This window comes from Pleurodeles waltl, chromosome 6 (genome assembly GCF_031143425.1).
Source record: "Pleurodeles waltl isolate 20211129_DDA chromosome 6, aPleWal1.hap1.20221129, whole genome shotgun sequence".
Classification (NCBI taxonomy): Eukaryota; Metazoa; Chordata; class Amphibia; order Caudata; family Salamandridae; genus Pleurodeles; species Pleurodeles waltl.
Window position 1 is genome coordinate 1,455,677,105 of NC_090445.1, and position 23,835 is coordinate 1,455,700,939.

Consider the following 23,835-nt stretch of genomic DNA (forward strand, 5'->3'; position numbering starts at 1 on the left):
CCAGCACTTAAATTTCTTGATGAGAATTTTCAGAGTAACATTTAATATGCTATGTAAATAATTTATTAATTTGCTAATTAATTTATTGCTGGCCATACTGTAATTTAACATATGACATAAATCTAAAAAACAGAACTTGGTACAGCTCTAATAATTCAGATGATTTCATAAGAGAGGTCATTGGTGATGTTATGTATGAGGTCTTTAGTAAGAGCAGCTTACTTTAAGAAGGGAATTTTAGTTTTAATGAACTGCAACCATAACATCGTTTAGGGTGTTTTTGAAAGGGAATTTCTATATATGGAAATACAGACAAACCATTCCTCCATCAACTGGTTAAATATTATTGCTCCAAACATATTTTTTGGTCCTGATAGGGTTTACCACAGAGGAGGCACAACATATATTTTATTTGATTAATATTGGAATGCATAAACCTTAGTAATGGACAGCGAACATATGCTCATTTTAAAAATTGTCATATGGGCTGTAGAAAGGTATTGTGGAGGACAAGACTAGTATCCCAACTGTTATTAGAACATTGGAATGCTGGAAGCTCCATTGAAAACAATGGAGTGCTGCGGGCTTTTACTGGCCGGTAAAAGCCCGCAGCGCCAACATTCCAATGTTTGCTTTGTTCACAGCAACAGCTGTGAACAAAGCCCTCGGGCTCCGTGAACATTTTTTTTTTAATAGAACATTCTGCCCTGAGTGGCAGAATGTTCTAATAGCCTTAGAACCCGCCTTAGCGGGCTCTACAGGCTATTAAAGTCCCTCTCCCTTGTTAAATGCCCTCGCCTTCGGCTCGGGCATTTAACGCGGGGAGCGGGCCTTTTATAGCCGGTAGAGCCCGCTACGGCGGGTTCTAAGGCTATATTAGCAATCTGGTTAATATCATTCTGTTATGTCCAAAGTGATGCATCAACAAAAGGTGAAGGGTCTGTGCTGCCATAGCAGGCATCCACTATCAAGTGGTGAGCCTAGCCCGCCTTGTCAGTGGATTTAGCAGCTCCTCCATGCCTCAAACCTTGCCACACATTTTAGTGAGGACAATGCAGTTAGTCCTGCCTAAGATATGCGACGAGCTTCACAATATCTTCACTATTAATGATATTAAAAAAAGCTTTGAAAATAAAAATACCTATGCACATTGCCCAGTAACACTCATATTTTATGCCTGGATATGGTTCTAACAATGTTCCCTACTCCCAATACCCTTAGTACAGTGGCTAGGCCATCTGGGCTATGGCATGATGTACAATATTTCAATTCTGATATTCTCATTGTGTTGAATATCAATGTCTGTTCATTTTGGTTTAAACCTAAATATGTTCAATAATAATCACTAAAAATACTTTTTGTGACATTTTCTTTCTTAAACCATTTTAATATGGATGTAGGGGACAATGGTCAATGTATGCAAGATTGGATCAGTCTGCAAGGCAAAGGCACAAAATGGTCTGTCAGCCAGAGTCACCTTGTCTGCAATCGTTGATATCACAGGCCTGTCCTGAGCAAGCTGCTCGGGAAGACAAGCTATACATCTCAGTTGCATAATCTTCTTTCTGAATGTGCTATCCAGGTTCATAGAAATATTGTTTTTCTTATACCTTAAATGTGGAGTGTGATACTTTACAGGGTTCTGCCCGGTCACACAACGTATTTAATATTTATGAAAAGCACCTGCATAACCTTTTACTCTATCTGGCTCTCCTAGTCTCTGTTGGAACGATGACATCCGTATTACTGTTATCCTAACTGGAACTTCTCCTTCTTAAGCGACTTATTCATACTAAATTGTAACTCACTCGTTAAATGTGTAAAAACTGGCCAAACCCGCATTTCAGAAAATTACAGTTTATTACTAACTTCAGATGTGACCTATAAAAACGTACAGCTCTCATATTACATTTTGTGTATAAAGACATTTTATCTCCGTAATAAATTTTTTTTAAACTGTAGCGTGCATGGTTCTTTAACTCTACCATTGCAACCGATGAACATGTGAAAAAGAAAAGAAGTCAAAACGATTATTCTGAAATGCAGAGTAATCAACATGGCAGATGTTCCTAGTGCCATAGACATTCTGGTCTATAAGTTACCCTAAACTCACTGCTTCAGTCTTCTAGAGTTAGTGATTTTTCATCTGAATTTAATTTTATCCAATTTTCATTTATATTATGTGATTCTGTTTTTCTTTTGTATGTTTTTGAATGCCTTCTATGTGAAAGTCTTCGAACCGAAAGCCACTAAATTGGTGTGACATATAGCACTCTATGGATGTCCTCATATCTAAATCCTTACTATTATATCCATAAATTTACTGCAAAAATTATCAAACTATACCGTTTGACAAGTACTGACCTTTGATGACGGTGTTGGCTATTTATACGGTGATATTACAGCCCTGTGCCCTCAGGACAAGTGGACTAATAAATTCCCATTTGTGCAGTAACTGCTGTTACGCACATATTAGAATTATGAGTTGTGCGATACACACAGTGAAAATACACTGTATTTACCGGAATCAAACAATCGCTTCAGAGAAAGAAAGCTTCAAAGCAGCTGGGGTTGTGTTTGAGTGTATTAATTGCATCTTGCCAGCATAACACGTTTCGACCTGCAATGGCTTTGATCACATAGCGAGCACCATCTTTGGCAGCATTTTTAACCCATCACGTTACTCACACTTGACAGTGAAAAAATACTTCAAAAACTTGGACATTGAAATCTGCATCGTAAATATCTCAATTTGAACAAAATAAATGTATAGCCAATCATTCTATCACAGATGTGATCATTTATGAATATTAATTCATAAAAAAACTTTCATTATTATGATAAATGTCCTCAAACAATCACAGAAATTAAATCACAAAATATTGTAATATTGACAATATTACGTGTCTTATTGACATTATTCTGGCCAGGCCTCGCAGTCTACCCCCTCTAAGCTCCAAACTACTAAGCCAAGGACATCCTAAGGGGTTTGGAGCTTAAAGGGGCAATATGAAATATTTATTTAAGTGGGGCTGCGCAGACACCCCTCCCCCCGGGCCAACCATATCCCTGGGGCAACATTTAAAAACTAGGTGAGGGGGGGCATGCAGAACCCCCTCAGGCCCCGGGGCCACCACCTCCCCGGGGCAACACTAAAAAAGTACAAGCTACAAACTACTGCACCATGCACAGCTGAAGGGGTTTTTAAGCTTAAAGGGGACATTAAATATATATGTATATTTAGGGGGACTGCACAGGCAACTCTGAGTCCCGGGGAACACCACCACCTCCCCGGGGTCACATAATAAAAAAAAACTTCGCGGGAGCCACACAGACCTCCCAGCCATGACCCGGGAATCACCAACTCCCCAGAACAACACAAAAAATATAAGGGGGGGCCGCATCAACCCGCACCGGGCCGCAACACCTCCCTGGGGCTACACAAAAAAATAGTGGGTGCCGCACAGATCCCCCCCCCCCGGGGCCCAGGGACCACCCCCTCACAGGGCCAAAATTAAAAAAAAATATATGAGGGGGCCACACAGGCCCCCCTGGGCCCCAAGGACCACCACCTCCCAGGGGCTATTTAATTTTTTTTTATCGGGGATGGTCGAAAGGACCACCATCTCCCCATGGCAAAATACTTTGTTTCACAAGGGATAGGGGCCATTTCCCCCACCCCCACTCACAAGGCAGATTTCAGCCCCGGGAACCCCATCCACCGGCCAAATATTCAAGGATGCCCAGGGCACCACTCAAACCTACGGGGACCACAGAGTGAACCTCAAGACCCCTACGGACCCAGGTGCTCCTGTCTCCTGCTGGAGCCGGCATTGCTCCTACATGCAAGGAGCCGCTGCAAATAGCAGATCCCTATGTGCATGAGCAATGTGTTCATCTCTTTCCCTGCCCCCATGTTAGCGGGAAGGAAAAGACATGAAAACACTACTTTTGATCGGCAGGAGCTGTCTTCTCCCGCCAAGCACAAGCAAAGAGCTACCTCCAGAGTGTGGGCTCCTCAGGAGGGAGCAGGAGCCAGTCTTGGGGAGTGGCGGTTCCCAGGGCCATGCATGGCTGCAAGAGGGGGTCCTAGTGGCTGCCCTCCAACTTTTCAACCTTGTCTGTGGAGGTAGTGGTACCCGGGTCCGGAATCTGCGCGGATCCCCTCTTAAAATAATTTTGAAGCCTAGAGGAGGTGGTGGTCCCAGGGGGGTCTACAGGACCCTCCCAAATTATTATATAGTATGTTGCCCCAGTAGGTGGTGGTCCCCCAGGAATTTTAAAGGCCCTAGGAGGAGGGCCCTGTGCACCCCCCTTTCTTTTTTTACTCCATAATGCCCCCAGGAACTGATTCACCAGGGGATAATTACTGAGAAATGCAGGAGACCACTTTTTTTATAAATACCTTTAAGCCTTGGTGGTGACCAGGGAGACCCCTGCACCAAGACTAGGGGGTTATGGAAAACATACCCTGCCCCATTTATTTTTTTACCATTTGTGTTTCAGACTCAGCTGAAGCCAAGTCTCAACATTAATGGCAACACATCCCGGTTGAAGTGTTGGCAACCAATAAGCTCTCTGCACAAGATTGGGAGGATTTGCAAGCCTTCGCATCTCTAGATATACAAATTTGATCTTCTTTTAATATTTCTAATACTACTGAACAGATTTACACCAAATAACAAAAAGGGCGCTTGTAGGACCAAGAACTACCTTCTAGCCAAATTTGGTGTAATTGCGTCCAGCGGTACAGGCTGCATCATGTCTAAAATCCCTATGGAAATTACATTAGAAATGCACTTTTTTTTACCCCCCCTTATTTCTCAGCCCCGCTTGACGGATCGTCTCAAAACTTTTCATGTAAAACAAAACTCTTGGGCATACTTTTTTTGGAAAATGTTGTGAAGATTCGTCGAACAGCGCCAAAGATGTAGCAAAGTCAATAAATGCTTTTTGAATGGAAAAATGGAAACTAGGTTATATATATATATATATATATATATATATATATATATATATATTCGGCTCCCCTGACGGGGGAACGCCCACTTTGCATACATTATGACTAGCGCAGGTATAATGTGGCACAAGGGTTTACAAAGTGGCACAATGCATGCATTCTGCCACTTTGTAAATATGGTGCAGCGAAAATGCCACTTTAGTGCCGCCTTAGTGATAAAGAAATTACGCTATGGCAGTGCTAAGGTAGCGCTAGGGGGCTCTTAAATATGCCCCTTAGTTCTATGTAAGGCGCCCTAATATATATACGGTGAGGGATGCTGTATAAAACTGTTGAATATATAACAAATAATGGGAAACATCACTTAAAACGTGGTAAATGCATCGAGATGCCTTTACCACAATGCCTTTACAAAACATATGCGTTTACCACGGATATACCTTTACCACGCATTCCTTTACAATGAATTTCGTTGTAAAGGCATGAATGGTAAAGGTGTATGCATGGTAAAGGTTTTAAAGGTAAGTACAGGTAAGTATTAAGTGGGTTTGAGTGATATAATATACACACACACACACACATAGGCCCATACACACACACACATAGGCCCTCATTATGACCAAGATCGGACCGCCGGGCGGCCGCCAATGCAGCCGCACCCCCGCCGCAGCAATTTGGAGATCCCCGCTGGGCCGCAACACAGGAGCCGGCTCCAAATGGAGCCAGCGGTATTGCGGCCGTGCGACGGGTGCAGTTGCACCCGTCGCGCTTTTCACTGTCTCCTGTGCAGACAGTGAAAAGCTGCACGGGCCCTGTCAGGGGGCCCCTGCACTGCCCATGCCATTGGCATGGGCAGTGCAGGGGCCCCCAGGGGCCCCGCGACTCCCCATACTGCTAGCCTTTTTCTGGCAGTTCAAACCGCCAGGAAAAGGCTGGCGGTAGGGGGACTCGTAATCCCCTGGGCAGCGCTGCCCTGGCAGATTAAAACCGCCGGGGCCATTGTGGCGGGAGACTGCCGGCCCCGGGGTGCGACCGCAGCACTTCCGCCGCGGTCGTAATGCCATGGGAAGCACCACCAACCTGTTGGCGGTGCTTCCGTCAAAACAGCCCTTGCGGTCTTTGACCGCCAGGGTTGTAATGACCCCCATAGTGTTTAGGGTGGTTTACGGTTATTGCTGGTAAATGCATTTTTAAGTTTTAGGGTGGGTGTGCGATTTGGGGTGGTGAGGGCATTTTTAGGTTTTAGGGTAGGCATGGCTTTTTGGGTGGTAAGGGCATTTGTAGGTTTAGGGTGGGCATGGGATTTTGGGTGGTAAGAGCATTTTTACATTTTAGGGTGGGTATGGGTTTTGGGGTGGTAAGGGCATTTTTAGGTTTTAGGGTGGGTCTGGGTTTTGGGGTGGTAAGGGCATTTTTAGATTTTATGGTGGATATGGGTTTTGGGGTGGTATGGGCATTTTTAGGTTTTAGGGTGGTCATGGGTTTTGGGGTGGTAAGGGAAATTTTAGGTTCTAGGGTGGGTATGGGTTTTGCGATGGTAAGGGGTGTTTAGGTTTTAGGGTGGTATGGGGTTTGGAGTGGTAAGGTAATTTTTAAGGTTTAGGGTAGGTAGGGTTTTGGGTGGAAAGGTGTGTTTGTGTATATATATATATATATATATATATATATATATATGTATATATATATATTTATATACTTACACATATATACATGTATGTATATTGATTTTCCAAAAACGATGAGAACATCTCATCGAACCAGCTGCACCATAACAAAGTATACAATCAATCCGTATCTGCAATTGAAGAGACCAATTCTTTCTCATTGAATCCGCTGCTTTATTGTATGCATGTGAGAAGTGAAAATGCTATCTCCCATAAAAAAACGTGTCAAAGTTTTTCGGCAACACGCCTTCAACCGGACATGTTTTCCCCACACATATCACCATTATAAAGGTGCCGCCCGTGCACCGTCATCTATTTCCATCATAGTGTCAAATTTCAAAAGCGGCCGCCATCTTGGAATTGAAACATCCTACAATCCAAACCATATAATTAACCCCAGCAATTGAATGCCCATAAAAAAGCAACAGGTTTACATGCAGTTCAATATTATGAAGCAGATTGATATTAAGATTTGATTATTTCAGAGTAGCATTGCAACATATTTACATATCTATTGTGATTATATCGAACAATCATCTTCTATTACTATAATATCCTCAGCATTTACATGTAGCGATATAATATCTTGGCTACAAAATTTATTTATATAAAAAAATATATTTTCTTTAAACAATGATATTGCCACTTCATGAGATGTCAATGTAAATATTAATATGAATAAATAATCCTTCCATAAATACCAATGTTAAAAACTGCTGTAGCAAAAAACAGGTTAATTCATCAATAGAAAAACTGGGTTATCTCCGTTATTCATCACAGCTTAATATGGCATCCAAATTATCTGATTCACATGACTCAAATCATCCCATGATGTTCCTCATGGTTCCACTATATGACGAGGGTCACTCAGAAATTCCCAATGGATACACGGGCATATATCCTAAGTGCAAAGTGCAATTGAACTGCTAATGTGTGATGAATAAAGACACTAGTGAAAAACAGTACATCCCCAGAGAGAATAACTCTATATATAAAAGATCACCATAATGTAATGGTTGCGAACTGAACTGATGGCCTTAGTCAGTCCTACATAAAATGTAAAAAAATATTTTTTTCAAATTTTTTTTTTTTAAATTGGCATGGATATAATAGCAGTCCCAAAGTGAAAAACATCAAAGGTCAATTATCAAAATTCAGAAGAGAACAATAATGCAATAGCTAAATGTAAACAATCATAAATGTACATGGAGTTCAGCATCAAGATTATGGCCCCATGGATTTTTAGAGCCTATTAAAAGGATCATCCTTGATTCTGTTCGTTTTAAGTCGGATACTCTATTACCTGCTCTTGGGCCCAGTTTGATAGATTTGATGCCAGATATGTTCTGTCTTGATTCTTGATGGTTCTCAAATGTTGAAAAAATCTTTTTTAAGTTTATGAATGGTACTACCAACATACTTCTTATTACAACCACATTCAATGACATATATAACATACTGGGTGTCACATGTGATTCTTTCCTTAATATCACATTACCTGCCATCAAATGTTACATAGTTTTGAGTGTTTAATGCATAGTTACAGGCCTTGCAATGTATATATATATATATATATATATATATATATATATATATATATATATATATATATATATATATATGCACACACACACATATATATATAATAATAATAATGTATGTTATACTTACCTCTACTTTTTACCATGCATATGTCTTTACCAACTATGCTTTTTCTACGAAATGTTTGTTGTAAAGACATGCGTGGTAAACGCATATGTGTGGTAAAAACATTTTGTGGTAAGTGCATGTGTGGTAATGATCATGCATTATACTTACGGCATTGTAAAGGCATGCATTGTAAGTGCATGTGTTGTTCCATGATACATCCCAAATAATGGAGCATGTGTTTATGTCATGGGCCTAGTCTATGTGTTCTCTTTGGTAATGAGATTTTTAGGAGCCCTCTTGAAGGCTAGCTACTCTTTCAATTTGATCTTTTTTTTATTAGATTTTTCATCCCCTGCAACAGGGACTTTATGGTATGTGGGCCTTCAAATTAATACAGTCACTTCTTCCATGTCACGAGCATGCTAATCAATTCAGCAAATACGATAAGAAAGACAGCTGCTTGCAAATAGCACGGTGTAAGCGGAGATAGTGCAAACAAGCATTTGCAATGCAATAGGGTCTCGCATTTTGTAATTGTAATTGTAATCGTATTTATATAGCGCTTACTACCCCTGACGAGGCGTCGAAGCGCTTTTCGATGAGTAGCACGCTACTCCGGTACCCAACAAGAATTAGTGATGGATTAGTATAATTTAATAAGGAGTACAGTTTTAGTATTATTATGAGTTAATTTGAGTTGCGGATATGAGAGTTTGTTAGTTAGATTGACTGGAGTAATGGAGGGGTGGAGGAGGAAAGAAATCCAGAAGTGTTAATTGGAAGTTTATCCTTCATTTACTCAATCCAAAGGCTTGAGATGAATAAAAGGGGGGCGGAGGGGAAAGAGGATGTGGAAGGGTTAGGGAGAGCATAGTAGCAGGGTGAGATGAATGCAGGAGAATTTAGTAGGGTTGTGTGGGAGGTCACAGAGGTAGAGTGAGGTTTGGTGAGTTAGATGTGGGGGTGGAGGGATGAGCTTAGGCAGAGATATTTAGGAGATGAAAGTGGTCGAAGGGATTTGGGATGAGTCCGAGTGAGAATGGAGGATAGTTTGATAGAGACATGACATAAGAGCGATGAGTAGATAAGTGTGATAAAAAGAGAGCAGAAATTCATAGAAACATGCCAGGCACAGAAACAACATATACACATACATACACATATATATATATATATTTATACACACACACACATGACTATACACACACATCTGCACATACAATACATAATTAGAATCATGGGTAAAAAATACTTAGTCGTCCATCCATCATCCTGGTAAAAAGGCGGGAACTCCCCCACCTACCTCGAGGGTGGACGGGGCGTGGCCCAGCGGGCGGAGCCCACAGGTGCTCCACAAAGGGAGAAACCCTCCACTCTGTGTCTCCAGCAGAGGAAGACAGAAACCGCGCGTCCCAGTCAGACACAGACCACGCTCCAGCACATCATCAGCTCACCACCAGGAAGGATTCCAGATCCCCTCCGCCATGGGATCTCTGAGCGCACAGCCCCGCCCCGCCCCATCCCTGCTAAGCCCAAGAGCCAGGGTGGGCCGTCCTTTCCAGAAGGTGAGCTTCAACCGCGGCATCTGCCGCGTCCACATTGTACACTAGGGTACGTGATGGGCCACGGGGGCAAAACGTCTTCAGCAACCTTGTGTGCCCCCGGCAATGTCATTGCCACTAGTGCGCCCCCGCGGAGATGTCCTCGCGCCCCTGCGCATCAACAACGCACCACGCGAGTCGGCGGCAAACGCAGTGGGGTCGCCTTGGAAAGCTGTCCATCATCCTGGCAAGAGGCGGGAATTCCCCTACCTACTCTGAGTTACAACTATTAGCAGTTATACACTCCCAACCGGATTTTTCTTGCCACATTAAATGGAAAAAACAGCGCGATCCCTCTGCTACAGTTCACTCGTAGCTAACTAAACCTATTGGCAAAAGTGCAATTATCTACGTAACCGGCAAAAGTGCAATTACCTATGTAACATGGTCGATGTAATGCAAAGCGCTCGACTTCTGCCAAGCGAGATTGCGCTGCAAAAAAAAGGTAAAAAGTAGTCCACAAACCTGGTTGGAAACAGCGAGTCTCGCATGTTTTCAGTACTTGGTCGCTGCGCTCGAGGAGGGCTAACCATCGGTAAAGGCATGACGTATGCTTGCCTTCCACTAATGAAAGCAAGCAGATTTTGAAAGGCAAGCCCACGAACCAATAAAAAACACTGACGTGACATGTACAAGGCTCCGAGCCCTTTTCTAACTCATAAAGTGTCTCGCAAGCGAAACGCATGCGCAAGCGCATGCAATGCAGGCTCGACCCTAAAAAGGGTTTTTCTTGTGACCTACTGTGTGGGTTATCGTACTCTTATACTAACCAGCATCACAATATTAATGCTCATATATACACCATTAGCAACAAACATCACTACCTGCGCATGCTCAATTGATGGGCGATGTTTTGCAACAGAATATACTCAATGTGGTCAACTACGTAAAAGGTTCACGTGTCACAACCTCTAAAAGTACAACAAAATGTGAACCCCGAGGATAAAACAGAATAATCAGTATACCGAAATTAAAAAAAATCTGCCACAGAAAAAGGACGAGAAGACGGCTAATGTTTATCTACGGCGAAGCCCGTCCAAAAAACGCGCAACAGAAGCATGTGTCCAGAGTTTTCAGCAATCCTGTGCCGTGCCCAGCAACAAATATCTTGTCTTTTCAATGAAACAAATTAGTCAGCCGGCTATTCAGTCGCTCACTCGGCTCCCGATTTAATGAGACCTGCGTGGCCCGCTCGCCCTATCCGTCCCATTATGCAGTGCGCGGGCCTGTGGCCCTGCAGGTTATTATAAGGTTCCATTTGCGATGCTCGCGGGCGGCGGCCTTTCACTGAGCCGCAGTAGTGCTACTGTGACAAGCCGCGCTAAAAGGCCGTCACCACGCAGCAGCATTGCCTGGCCTTTTAATATTTCCCCTTCTAAGTTGTTCAGGTAAGAAGCATCAAGGAAGCGATCCTCGCCGCGGTCAGCGTGCGCGGGTGGATAGAAAGCAGCTAATGAGTCACAACTGGTTTAAAGATTTATTCCCTCACAGCTGCTTTTAAACATCACTGTGTGTTCAGTATTCCTATTAGTCACTGAGTCTTTTAGCCGTCCGCGCGGTATTTTGTCTCCTAATAGCAGCCCTTTCAGTCTAAATGTCATCATTAGTTCCTTACAAAGTACTGTACTGTCCGCGGCCTCTAGAGCTTACACAATTACATGAAAATGCCAGACAGATGAGGGAAGGGAGGCAAAAAAACGGACAGATAATATTTATTAACTCAACATGTTGCATGCAGTTGGTTTCTGCAACAGCAGATTAGTCGATTTGATACTCACCCACACAGCACGGTATATTAATTTACAGTCAGTCATCATGAAAGTAACAACGTATATTGCACCAAATATCCATGTTAAATGATTCAGAAAAGTAAATGAGATTCCATAAACCAAGCTCGAAGTCAGAAAATCTTCTACAAAATGTTGTTTTCGTAGTGGTAGCTCTTGGGGAAGACAAAACTCCAGTTGACCAGTTAGCTTTTTTACTTATTCTAGCCAGTTACAGTATGAGTGTTTCGAACCTAGGTTGTACATGTACAGTAAACAACATTAAGAAGAAATTAACTGATTTAAAAAGAAATGCACATGGAATTAGGTGTATTTTTTGTCCCAGGCAGTTTCGAAGATGTCAAAACCTATAAGCTGTCAAAATGGATCCAATTTAAACTATTTGCAGCTGGTTATGTGGAATGTCCACCTGGGCAAAGCTAGTATCCTACAAGGTGGCCCATTTGGCCGAAAGGACAGGACTCCTCCTTAAATTGACACCAGACAAAGAGCTAGAGTCAGAAACGTGGCAAATTTGCTATCCCAGAATTAAGAGCCCTATGTCCAGAAACAGGTCGCAAATTCTGGTCATAATTTGTACACTTTTTTTTAAAGACCTATTTCAAATTTTGCTATGTGACCAATGTTATAATGGGTTGAACTGAAAAATCTCCAGTAGCAGGGGGTCAAGGACGATCTGCCTAACACACGTAGGAAGGTTAGGGCTACATGTATCAATCTTTAGTTTTGCGACTCGCAAATTGCGAGTTGCGCAAAACCGAAAGTTGTATAGTGTCAATGACACTATTTGCGACTTGCAAGGGGTCTTAAATGCCTACCTCATGAATATCCATGATGTAGGTCACAATTTGAGGCCACCTTGGGAATGGCTGTCCTCACAGGGAGGGTGACCTGCTGGAGACAGCGGACCACCATGTCTGTGGCTGCTTTTAAATAAAGCAGTTTTTTTTTTAAATGCAGCCCGTTTTCCTTAAAGGAAAACGAGATGCATTTCAAAAACAAAAATTGAAACGTTTTTGTTTCATTTTTGCAGAGCAGGCAGTGATCCGTAGGACCACTACCTGCCCTGAAAAATGAAAATGTCACTTACCCAGTGTACATCTGTTCGTGGCATCAGTCGCTGAAGATTCACATGTTGTGCATAGCCCGCCATCTGGTGTTGGGTCGGAGTGTTACAAGTTGTTTTTCTTCGAAGAAGTCTTTCGAGTCACGGGACCGAGTGACTCCTCCTCTTCGTCTCCATTGCGCATGGGCGTCGACTCCATCTTCGATTGTTTTCCCCGCAGAGGGTGAGGTAGGAGTTGTGTTGTAGTAACAGTGCCCATGCAATGGAGTGACTAAGTATGTACCTATTAAAGGTTTAAATAATATATTTACAAATGTACAGAGCTTAAGCTAACTTCCGAACTGCTACAGGCTCCCGGGGAGGCGGGTGGGCACATGTGAATCTTCAGCGACTGATGCCACGAACAGATGTACACTGGGTAAGTGACATTTTCAGTTCGATGGCATCTGTCGCTGGAGATACACATGTTGTGCATAGACTAGTAAGCAGTTATCTCCCCAAAAGCGGTGGCTCAGCCTGTAGGAGTGGAAGTAGTTTGAAATAAGGTTCTTAACACGGCTTGACCTACTGTGGCTTGTTGTGCGGATAGCACGTCTATACAGTAGTGCTTGGTGAACGTGTGAGGCGTAGACCATGTGGCTGCCTTACATATTTCGTTCATTGGAATATTTCCTAGAAAGGCCATGGTAGCACCTTTCTTTCTGGTTGAGTGTGCCCTTGGTGTAATGGGCAGCTGTCGTTTTGCTTTAAGGTAGCAGATTTGGATGCACTTAACTATCCATCTGGCTATACCTTGTTTTGATATTGGGTTTCCTGCATGAGGTTTTTGGAATGCAATAAATAGTTGTTTAGTTTTCCTGATGTTTTTTGTTCTGTCAATGTAGTACATTAATGCTCTTTTGACATCTAATGTATGTAGTGCCCTCTCAGTTACGGAATCTGGCTGTGGGAAGAACACTGGTAGTTCTACCGTTTGATTTAGGTGGAACGGTGAAATAACCTTTGGTAAAAATTTAGGATTAGTCCTTAGGACTACCTTATTTTTGTGTAGTTGGATAAAAGGTTCTTGTATTGTAAACGCTTGAATTTCGCTTACTCTTCGTAGAGATGTGATGGCGATGAGAAATGCAACTTTCCAGGTTAGGAACTGTATTTCGCAAGAGTGTATGGGTTCGAAAGGTGGACCCATGAGTCTTGTTAGGACAACATTGAGGTTCCATGAAGGAACGGGTGGTGTCCTTGGTGGTATAATTCTTTTAAGGCCTTCCATAAATGCCTTAATGACTGGTATCCTATATAGTGAAGCTGAATAGGTAACCTGCAGGTATGCAGATATTGCCGCAAGGTGTATTTTAATGGAAGAGAAAGCTAGGTTAGATTTTTGTAAGTGTAGCAAGTAACCCACTACATCCTTTGGAGATGCGTGTAATGGATGGATCTGATTATGATGGCAGTAGCAAACAAACCTCTTCCATTTGCTTGCATAGCAGTGCCTAGTGGATGGCCTTCTGGCTTGCTTTATGACTTCCATACATTCTTGGGTAAGTTCTAAGTGTCCGAATTCTAGGATTTCAGGAGCCAGATTGCTAGATTCAGCGATGCTGGATCTGGATGCCTGATCTGTTGGTTGTGTTGTGTTAACAGATCTGGCCTGTTGGGCAATTTGATGTGGGGTACTACTGATAGGTCTAGCAGTGTTGTGTACCAGGGTTGCCTTGCCCAAGTTCGTGCTATCAATATGAGTTTGAGTTTGTTTTGACTCAATTTGTTTACTAGATAAGGAAGGAGAGGGAGAGGGGGAAAAGCGTATGCAAATATCCCTGACAAGTTCATCCATAGGGCATTGCCCTGGGACTGCCTGTGTGGGTATCTGGATGCGAAGTTTTGGCATTTTGCGTTCTCTTTTGTTGCAAACAAGTCTATTTGAGGCGTTCCCCAAAGTCTGAAGTAAGTGTTTAGAATTTGGGGGTGAATTTCCCATTCGTGGACCTGTTGGTGATCTCGAGAGAGATTGTCTGCAAGTTGATTCTGGATCCCTGGAATAAACTGTGCTATTAGGCGAATGTGGTTGTGAATTGCCCATCGCCATATCTTCTGTGCTAGAAGGTTCAACTGCGTTGAGTGTGTCCCCCCCTGTTTGTTTAGATAATACATTGTTGTCATGTTGTCTGTTTTGACAAGAATGTATTTGTGAGTTATGATTGGTTGGAAAGCCTTTAGTGCTTGAAAAACTGCTAGCAGTTCCAGGTGATTTATATGCAGTTTTGTTTGATGAACGTTCCATTGTCCTTGTATGCTGTGTTGATCGAGGTGTGCTCCCCACCCCGTCATGGAAGCATCTGTCGTTATTACGTAATGTGGCACTGGGTCTTGGAAAGGCCGCCCTTTGTTTAAATTTATACTGTTCCACCATAGAAGCGAGAGATATGTTTGGCGGTCTATCAACACCAGATCTAAAAGGTGACCCTGTGCTTGTGACCATTGTGATGCTAGGCACTGTTGTAAGGGCCTCATGTGCAGTCTTGTGTTCGGGACAATAGCTATGCATGAGGACATCATGCCTAGGAGTTGTAATATAATTTTTGCTTGTACTTTTTGTGTTGGGTACATGCGCCGTATGATATTGTTGAAATTTTGAATTCTTTGTGGACTAGTGGCTAGTCCTTTTGTTGTGTCTATTATGGCTCCTAGGTATTGTTGTACCTTGCAAGGCAGAATGTGTGATTTTGCAAAGTTGACGGTGAAACCAAGTTTGTAGAGGTTTTGTATGACCTGATTTGTGTGGTGAGAGCACCTTGTCAGTGAGTTGGTCTTGATTAGCCAGTCGTCTAGATACGGGAATACGTGTATTTGCTGCCTTCTGATGTGTGCAGCCACTACTGCTAGACATTTTGTAAAGACTCTTGGTGCGGTTGTTAAACCAAACGGCAATACTTTGAACTGGTAATGTATTCCTTTGAATACAAACCTTAGGTATTTCCTGTGCGACTGATGTATTGGTATATGGAAATACGCGTCTTTGAGGTCTAAGGTTGTCATGTAGTCCTGTAGTTTTAGCAATGGTAACACTTCTTGTAGCGTGACCATGTGAAAGTGATCTGATTTGATGTAGGTGTTTAGTATTCTGAGGTCTAGGATTGGTCTCAGTGTTTTGTCCTTTTTCGGTATCAAGAAGTAGAGTGAATAAACTCCTGTGTTTATTTGTGACTTTGGTACTAGTTCGATTGCATTTTTTTGCAATAATGCTTGGACTTCTATTTCTAGAAGGTCGGAATGTTGTTTCGATAAATTCTGTGCTTTTGGTGGTATGTTTGGAGGGATTTGTAGAAATTCTATGCAATAACCATGTTGGATAATTGCTATGACCCAAGTGTCTGTAGTTATTTCTTTCCATGCTTGGTAGTAATGACCTATTCTTCCCCCCACTGGTGTTGTGTGGAGGGGATGAGTGACATGTGAGTCACTGCTTGGTTGTAGGGGTTTTGGGGCTTTGAAATTTTCCCCTATTCCTAGGGAATTGTCCCCCTCTATATTGGCCCCGAAAACCTCCCCTGTACTGTCCCTGGTAGCTGGACGGTGTTGCCTGTGAGGTGCTGGCTTGTGTGGCCTGACCCCGAAACCCCCCTCTAAAGGCTGTCTTGCGGAAGGTGCTGTAAGTGCCTCTGCTCTGCGGGGAGTAGAGTGCGCCCTTGGCTTTAGCAGTGTCAGTGTCCTTTTTCAGTTTCTCAATTGCCGTGTCCACCTCTGGTCCAAACAGTTGTTTCTCATTGAAGGGCATATTGAGCACTGCCTGCTGTATCTCTGGTTTAAAACCAGACGTTCGTAGCCATGCGTGCCTTCTTATAGTCACAGATGTGTTAATTGTCCTTGCAGCTGTGTCTGCTGCGTCCATAGAGGAGCGTATCTGATTATTAGATATGTTCTGTCCTTCCTCAACCACCTCTTTCGCCCTGTTTTATAGTTCCTTGGGTAGATGCTCAATGAGGTGTTGCATCTCGTCCCAATGGGCTCTGTCATAGCGCGCAAGTAGTGCTTGAGAGTTAGCGATGCGCCACTGGTTTGCAGCTTGTACTGCGACTCTCTTTCCGGCTGCATCGAACTTGCGGCTCTCTTTATCTGGGGGTGGTGCATCCCCAGATGTGTGGGAGTTGGCTCTCTTGCGAGCTGCTCCTACTACGACAGAATCTGGTGGCAGCTGTGTGGTGATGAAAACAGGGTCTGTGGGAGGCGCTTTGTATTTCTTTTCAACCCTTGGTGTGATTGCCCTACTTTTGACCGGCTCCTTGAAAATTTCCTTTGCGTGCCGAAGCATTCCTGGGAGCATAGGCAGGCTTTGGTAGGAGCTGTGGGTGGATGAGAGGGTTTTGAATAAGAAGTCATCCTCGACTGGTTCTGAGTGGAGGTTTACGTTGTGGAACTCTGCCGCTCTAGCCACCACTTGTGAATAAGCTGTGCCGTCTTCTGGTGGTGAGGGCTTTGTGGGATACGCCTCTGGACTGTTGTCCGACACTGGGGCGTCGTATAAGTCCTAAGCGTCTTGGTCCTGGTCACCTTGGCTCACGGTGGTGTGAGCCGGGGAATGTGATGGAGTTTGTGCTGGCGAAATGTTAGTTACAGGTGGAGGAGAGGGTGGCGGAGTTACCTTTTTCACCATTTTTGTTTGTGGTGCTTGGTCTGTCTGAAACTCCAGTCTCCTTTTTCTCCTAATAGGGGGAAGGGTGCTTATTTTCCCTGTTCCTTCCTGTATGAAAATACGTTTCTGTATATGGTCCACTTCAGTGGATTGCAACTCTCCCTCAAATCTATGCTTTCGCATCTGAGAGGACAAGGACTGCTCCTCTGAATAGGAACCGGTAACTGGGTCGGTTGCGGGTCGTTCCGGCACCGAAACCCTGTCTGTATGCCTTTTCGGCTCCGAGGTGACCTTCTTCTTTTTTAGAGTCGAAGCCTCTCGGCGTCGATCTTCCTCGGTGCTGCTGTCTCGGCGTCGAGCCGTTTCGGCACCGCTATCTCGGCGTCGATCCTTTTTAGCAGCCCTTTCTCGGTCCCGAGAAGGCTGCGTGCCGGTGTCTCGACCGGAGTCGGACGATCTCGGCACTGTATCGGCCTTTTTCGGTGCCGATGGTCGGTCACCGACTTTATGGGTCGAGCCATGGCCTGGTGGCAGTGTCGTCCCCTGGGCCTTATCACTTTTCTTTTGTTTCTTCGACGTCTTACTCACAGTTCTTGGATCGTCGAATTCCTCGGAGTCCGATTCGTGGATCGAGAAGGTTTCTTCTTCCTCTTGTTCCTCGAACTCTCGGTGCGCTGTCGCCGTGGACGCCATCTGAAGTCTTCTGGCTCGACGGTCACGAAGTGTCTTTCGGGACCGAAACGCACGACAGGCCTCGCAAGTCTCTTCGCTGTGCTCAGGCGACAGGCACAGGTTACAGACCAAATGTTGGTCTGTATACGGGTATTTGTTGTGGCATTTGGGACAGAAACGGAACGGGGTCCGTTCCATCAGTGTTGTGGTACACGCGGTCGGGCCGACCAGGCCCCGACGGGGGATCGGAAGCTACCCCGAAGGGCACCGGAGCTCTTCAACGCAACAATACCGACGTAATCTTCCGATAGATAGCTAACTTTCCGTTCCGAAACTCGGAGCGACAGGAACACGTCCGAACCCGATGGCGGAAAGAAAACAATCGAAGATGGAGTCGACGCCCATGCGCAATGGAGACGAGGAGGAGGAGTCACTCGGTCCCGTGACTCGAAAGACTTCTTCGAAGAAAAACAACTTGTAACACTCCGACCCAACACCAGATGGCGGGCTATGAACAACATGTGTATCTCCAGCGACAGATGCCATCGAACATGTTTTTACTGACATTCACAAAGGGGAAGGAGTCACAAAACAATCATACATGGGACTGCGAGTCGCAATTAGGAAGGGAACACCCTTTAAATAGATTACCGAATCGCAAAAATGGATTGGTACATGACAAAGTGCATTTTGCACATCGCAAACGGCCCGATTCGCCGTTTGCGACGTGCAAAATGGTACGTACATGTGGCCCTTAGTATTTGCTAGCCCTTGTGACTGGCCTCAAAGAGGTGGTGGCTTGCAAGCTAGAGCAGACCCTGTCCCTGAATTTACTTTACCAAAGGGGAAACTTATATATTTAAAACAAAAAAGGCATGTTCTTTAATGGAATACGCGCTGATTTTAAAAAAAAAATCTTGTTTGGGAAGACAGGAGGGGGAGCAGGCACTGGTCCCTGGGATTACTGCCTGCTGCCTCCAGGCCACTCGACAATTCCCTAAGGGGAAAGTGTCCATCGGGGACTGATTCCCCTTTGAAAATGTGTTACCACCTCATCTTAGGTTTCAGTAAGTAAAAAATGGTTTGCCATTGCCAATGCGGTCACAAACCATTCATACTTAGCATTGCGAATCGTTAATAGGAGGTGACACTCCTTCCACAATCCCTCTGTCTGCGATTTGGAATGAGCCGCCAAGCTTATTTTGCGATTTAGAAAGGCTTTACAGATTCACAAAATGGGTTTTAGTATAATTTTTCAAAAAAATTGCGGTCATGCACCCTGTGATTCAGTGAACTGCAGGATTTGCAAAAGCAACATTCTTTAAAAGACCAGCCCGGAGGAAACATGGAATTTAATCTAGCAAGTTTGTTTGTGGACACAGAAATTCTTTCAATAGGATGAATGTTTTGACTTCATAAATGCCAAAGGGATAATCAACAATGTGGGAGATTATGGGAGGAGCACCTTGCAGAAGTAGGTGAACACCCCAAACCTGTGAGTGTATGGGCATTCTCAGTTTCCTTGTAGGTAGTTCTGCATGCTGGACATCCTTCCAATATTAAACTATCAAAGAAAGATGTTGCTTTGCCAAGTAGGAAAGAGGAAATAACACTCCCATATACCATGAGTTCTAGGGGAATGGGCCTCTCCATCGGAAAAATATCTTCCACATAGGAGAAAAAGAACCAATAAGAAAACAGGTGCACATTTTTACTTGATTTACAAAGATGACATTTTCTACCTGGTGACAATTTTACTTGTATATATATGTTTTTTACATGTAGGTATTCCCTGAAATTTACTGAGTAATTCAACATTGTCCATTCTGCTGAAGTCGTAAACTTTTAAAGCAAGACTGTGAACTCTTTACTTGAAGAACAAACCGTATACAAAGTAGGAAAGCGATGAGAACATTTACCCCAGTGTCACTTTATGTTTTGCTGCTTGCCCATGAGAGAATGCTTTAAAATAGGGGAGTATCTTTTTAAAGAATTTAAAGACATACAAATCAATTTACTGGCTCTACCCACAATAAAACTATTGAACTAGTTTGCACAAGAATCTATATTAATCTTCAGAAACATGTAGTGTTTTGCTTAGCTCCAAGCAAGGTAATTCTTTCCCTCAAATTTAGATGCCACAGAGTCAAATCTTCTAGGTGCCAGTGATGTTTGGCTACTGGAGATTATAGGTTAATATACATTCCGGTGATTTCTCTTTTTTTAAATGAACTCAAATGAAATGCTAGTAACCCTAAAATAAAGTGAATTTCTGCTACTGAACACAAAAATGAGTACGAAATCTTCAATATTATCATATTTTCTGCCACCACCAATTTTTAGGAATACTAGGCTTCCTGATTGTGCTTGTTTTTAGTGATCCTCTCATTTCCCAACAGCAGCTGATTTCATGTGAACATGGTTTAAAGCAATATTTTCATGTCTTCATGTATTTATTGCGCAACGTCTTATTCCTAATTATAGATCTGACAAACTGCTCTGCGAACAGTGCAACAATTTAGTCTTATCTTTCATACACCACTAGCACAAAAGCTTTTTTTCAGCAAGAAAAGGCATCTTTGGTTTCCCTAAATCATAAACCTCACATGATGACTTTGTGCTATTCTGAGCTCACAGGGGAATGGCAATCTGTAAACACAATATGGTTACAGTAATGAGTTACTGGAACATGCATTCCTCCTTGCTTTAGTCATCCGTACTTTAGATTTCAGTATTTCCACATCCAGCAACACGAACTATTCGTTTTTTAAAATTAAAAAACATGACCATTAATGACTCACTCATAACCACAATCTCAGAATTCGAAGTTACTTAAAATTAGCAAGCACTCCAACAGCCATGAGTACAATACACGAATATGGTCTGCACCCACTGGGGTTGAAATCCAGCAGGCCGGCAACTGCTCATAATTGTGATTAGACACACTACCAGACATAGGCCCATATTTATACTTTTTTGGCGCCGCATTTGCACCGCTTTTTGAAGCAAAAGCAGTGCAAACTTACAAAATACTATTGGCCCATATTTATACTTTTTGACGCAAAACTGCGCCAACGCAGTTTTGCGTCAAAAAAATTAGCGCCGGCTAACGCCATTCTGAAGCACCATGCGGGCGCCGTATTTATTGAATGACGTTAGCCGGCGTTAGCCGCCGGCGCCGTCTGGTGTGCGTTAAAAAAAACGACGTACACCAGGCAGCGCCGGCGTAGGGGGATATGGAGCTTGGGCGTCAAGAAATGGGGCAAGTCAGGTTGAGCCAATTTTTTCGCCTCAACCCGATTTGCGCCATTTTTTTCCACTCCCAACCCCCATAGAAATGACTCCTGTCTTAGCAAAGACAGGAGTCATGCCCCCTTGCCCAATGGCCATGCCCAGGGGACTTCTGTCCCCTGGGCATGGTCATTGGGCATAGTGGCATGTAGGGGGGCACAAATCAGGCCCCCCTATGCCACAAAAAAAAAAAAAAAATCACTTACCTGAACTTACCTTAATGTCCCTGGGATGGGTCCCTCCAGCCTTGGGTGTCCTCCTGGGGTGGGCATGGGAGACAGGGGGTGTCCCTGGGGGTATGGGGGGGCACCTCTGGGCTCCTTCAGAGCCTACAGGTCCCTTAACGCCTGCCTTTTGCAGGCGCTAAAAAACGGCGCAAAAGCGGCCGTACGTCATTTTTTTTGACCCGCCCACTCCCGGGCGTGATTTTTGCCCGGGAGTATAAATCCCACGCACATGCCTCGGAGTCGATTTTTTAGACGGGAACGCCTACCTTGCATATAATTAACGCAAAGTAGGTGTCCACGCTAAAAAATGATGCTAACTCCATGGACTTTGGCGCTAGAGGCGTCTAACGCCAAAGTATAAATATGGAGTTAGTTTTGTGTCGAAATTGCGTCAAAAAAAACAACGCAATTTCGGCGCAAACGGAGTATAAATATGCCCCTATTGTATTTTGTAAGTTTGCGCCGCCTTTGCGTAAAAAATGATGCAAATGCGGCGCCAAAAAATTATAAATATGAGCCATAGTTTCAAAGTCCCCAACGGAGCTCCCAGAAGATGCCCCATCAGTGCAAACAAGGACAACGGCGCAGATTAAACAATTTTCACAGACTTCCTCGCCGGTAAACACATTTACATGGCCATGCACGACTAGAATAGCAATATGTGCAGAATCTCATTTGGTTCTCGCACTTCAAAAATTTAACTTGCAAATAAAGCACATTTTACTAGCGCATCCACTCAAGACAAACACCCACTAAGGCATTCACAATTAACAGCAAGACAAGACACCCAAAAGTAGCAATAAAAGCATTCATTATGAATGCCAGTCTACAAGAAGTGTAATTTAAGGTGTAACTGAACAGTGCAGAGAACGGACTGCACATATATGAGGATCAAGCCACTCATAAAATGTAGACACATTTATCATCTCAACCATCTCTAATGAGTCCACTAGAAAAGGTGCATACTTGAAGACCCCATATGAGAACACGGGTCTACCTAATCAACATGCATTTCTTACTGGCACCGTTTCCTCATTAGTATGGGGGCACAACATCTTCCCATTGCTGCATGTCTGCGCTAACTTTCCAGTGGCCACCTTCCAAGCCCCTTCCTGTACTAAGTACGTCTTGACACCTAGTCACACTATCAATGTTTAAACTTGAGCTTGACCAGGGCACAGCTGTGTTGTGTCGACACAAACAAATACCTGCACCCGGATTCTTTTTAATCTAGAATGGTTGAGAAGATTCCTGTGTCAAGTGTCCTGTCCTGTATTAGAATGGTCCTTTAGTCTTTCATGGAGTTGGGCATCCTGCCAGATACCCGAGCCTGTGCAGGGAGGGAGGGACTGGCTTGCACTTTCTGTGGAGGTACTTCTATTCACTTCTTTGTAGAGGGGATTCCTGAAGCAGAGTTTGGTTGATGGAATTATACTGATTTACGTTTGCCGGCATGCCACAGGTGAGTATGGATGCAATACCATCTGGGCATTCTGGTATGCTGTCCTTTTATGCATAACACTGCACATGTACTAAATTATTATGAGAATCAGCACTGATTCAGCCTTGAAGGAGTGCAGAAGGTGGCATCCTGTTGATTACTGATGGTGCATTTAATTTCTGAGACACGTCCAGGTGAGTAGATCTGAGTGTGTCTAGGTGGTACAACAGTATCCAGTAGTGAGATCTACAGTTAATTCCAAGATTGTTACCTTTGAATTGAAGGGTCGGTATGGTAATTTCCAAGTAGATGAGTATTGTTTTCCAAAGGTATTGTTGTGCGTCCCATAGGAAAAGTTGTACGGGTAGTGAGGCAACATACACCACAATGTACGTGGTGAGTTGTGTTAGATTTGTCTTTGTGTCACTTCCTGCTTTGCCTTAGTGTTTCTGTTTGTATGTTTTATATTCATCTTGCTCATGTAGTCTGTGGTCCTGTGTACCTTGAAGCTAGGGACAAAGTGCCCTGGAGGCTTAAATTCATTTTTAATGTTTTCCTGTATATTTGTTGATTTGTTGGATTGCATCTTATCTTGGCCTTTAATGTTCAGTGGAATGTGGAATAAAAATCAAAGATGGGATAGGGTCTGGTAGATGTTTTTATGTTTTTGAACACAAAGGGTTGGGGGTGATTTTGATAAAGGGTCAAATTGTGCCAGTCTGGCAGTGCTGATATGTAATACTCTTTCCAGAGCATAATATTTACAGCTGAACCTATCCATTCCTTTTGATTCCATCACTGGATATGGTCATGTTAGTACACCAATGCCCATATACAGTACTG

The 23,835-nt window shown here is 43.5% G+C and overlaps 1 protein-coding gene across 2 annotated transcripts in view; it reads right to left on the reverse strand.

Annotated features, from left to right (window-relative positions):
- ARID5B (AT-rich interaction domain 5B) overlaps window positions 1-23,835 on the reverse strand; it is a 407,941-nt gene that overhangs the window by 7,513 nt on the left and 376,593 nt on the right. The window lies entirely within an intron of this gene.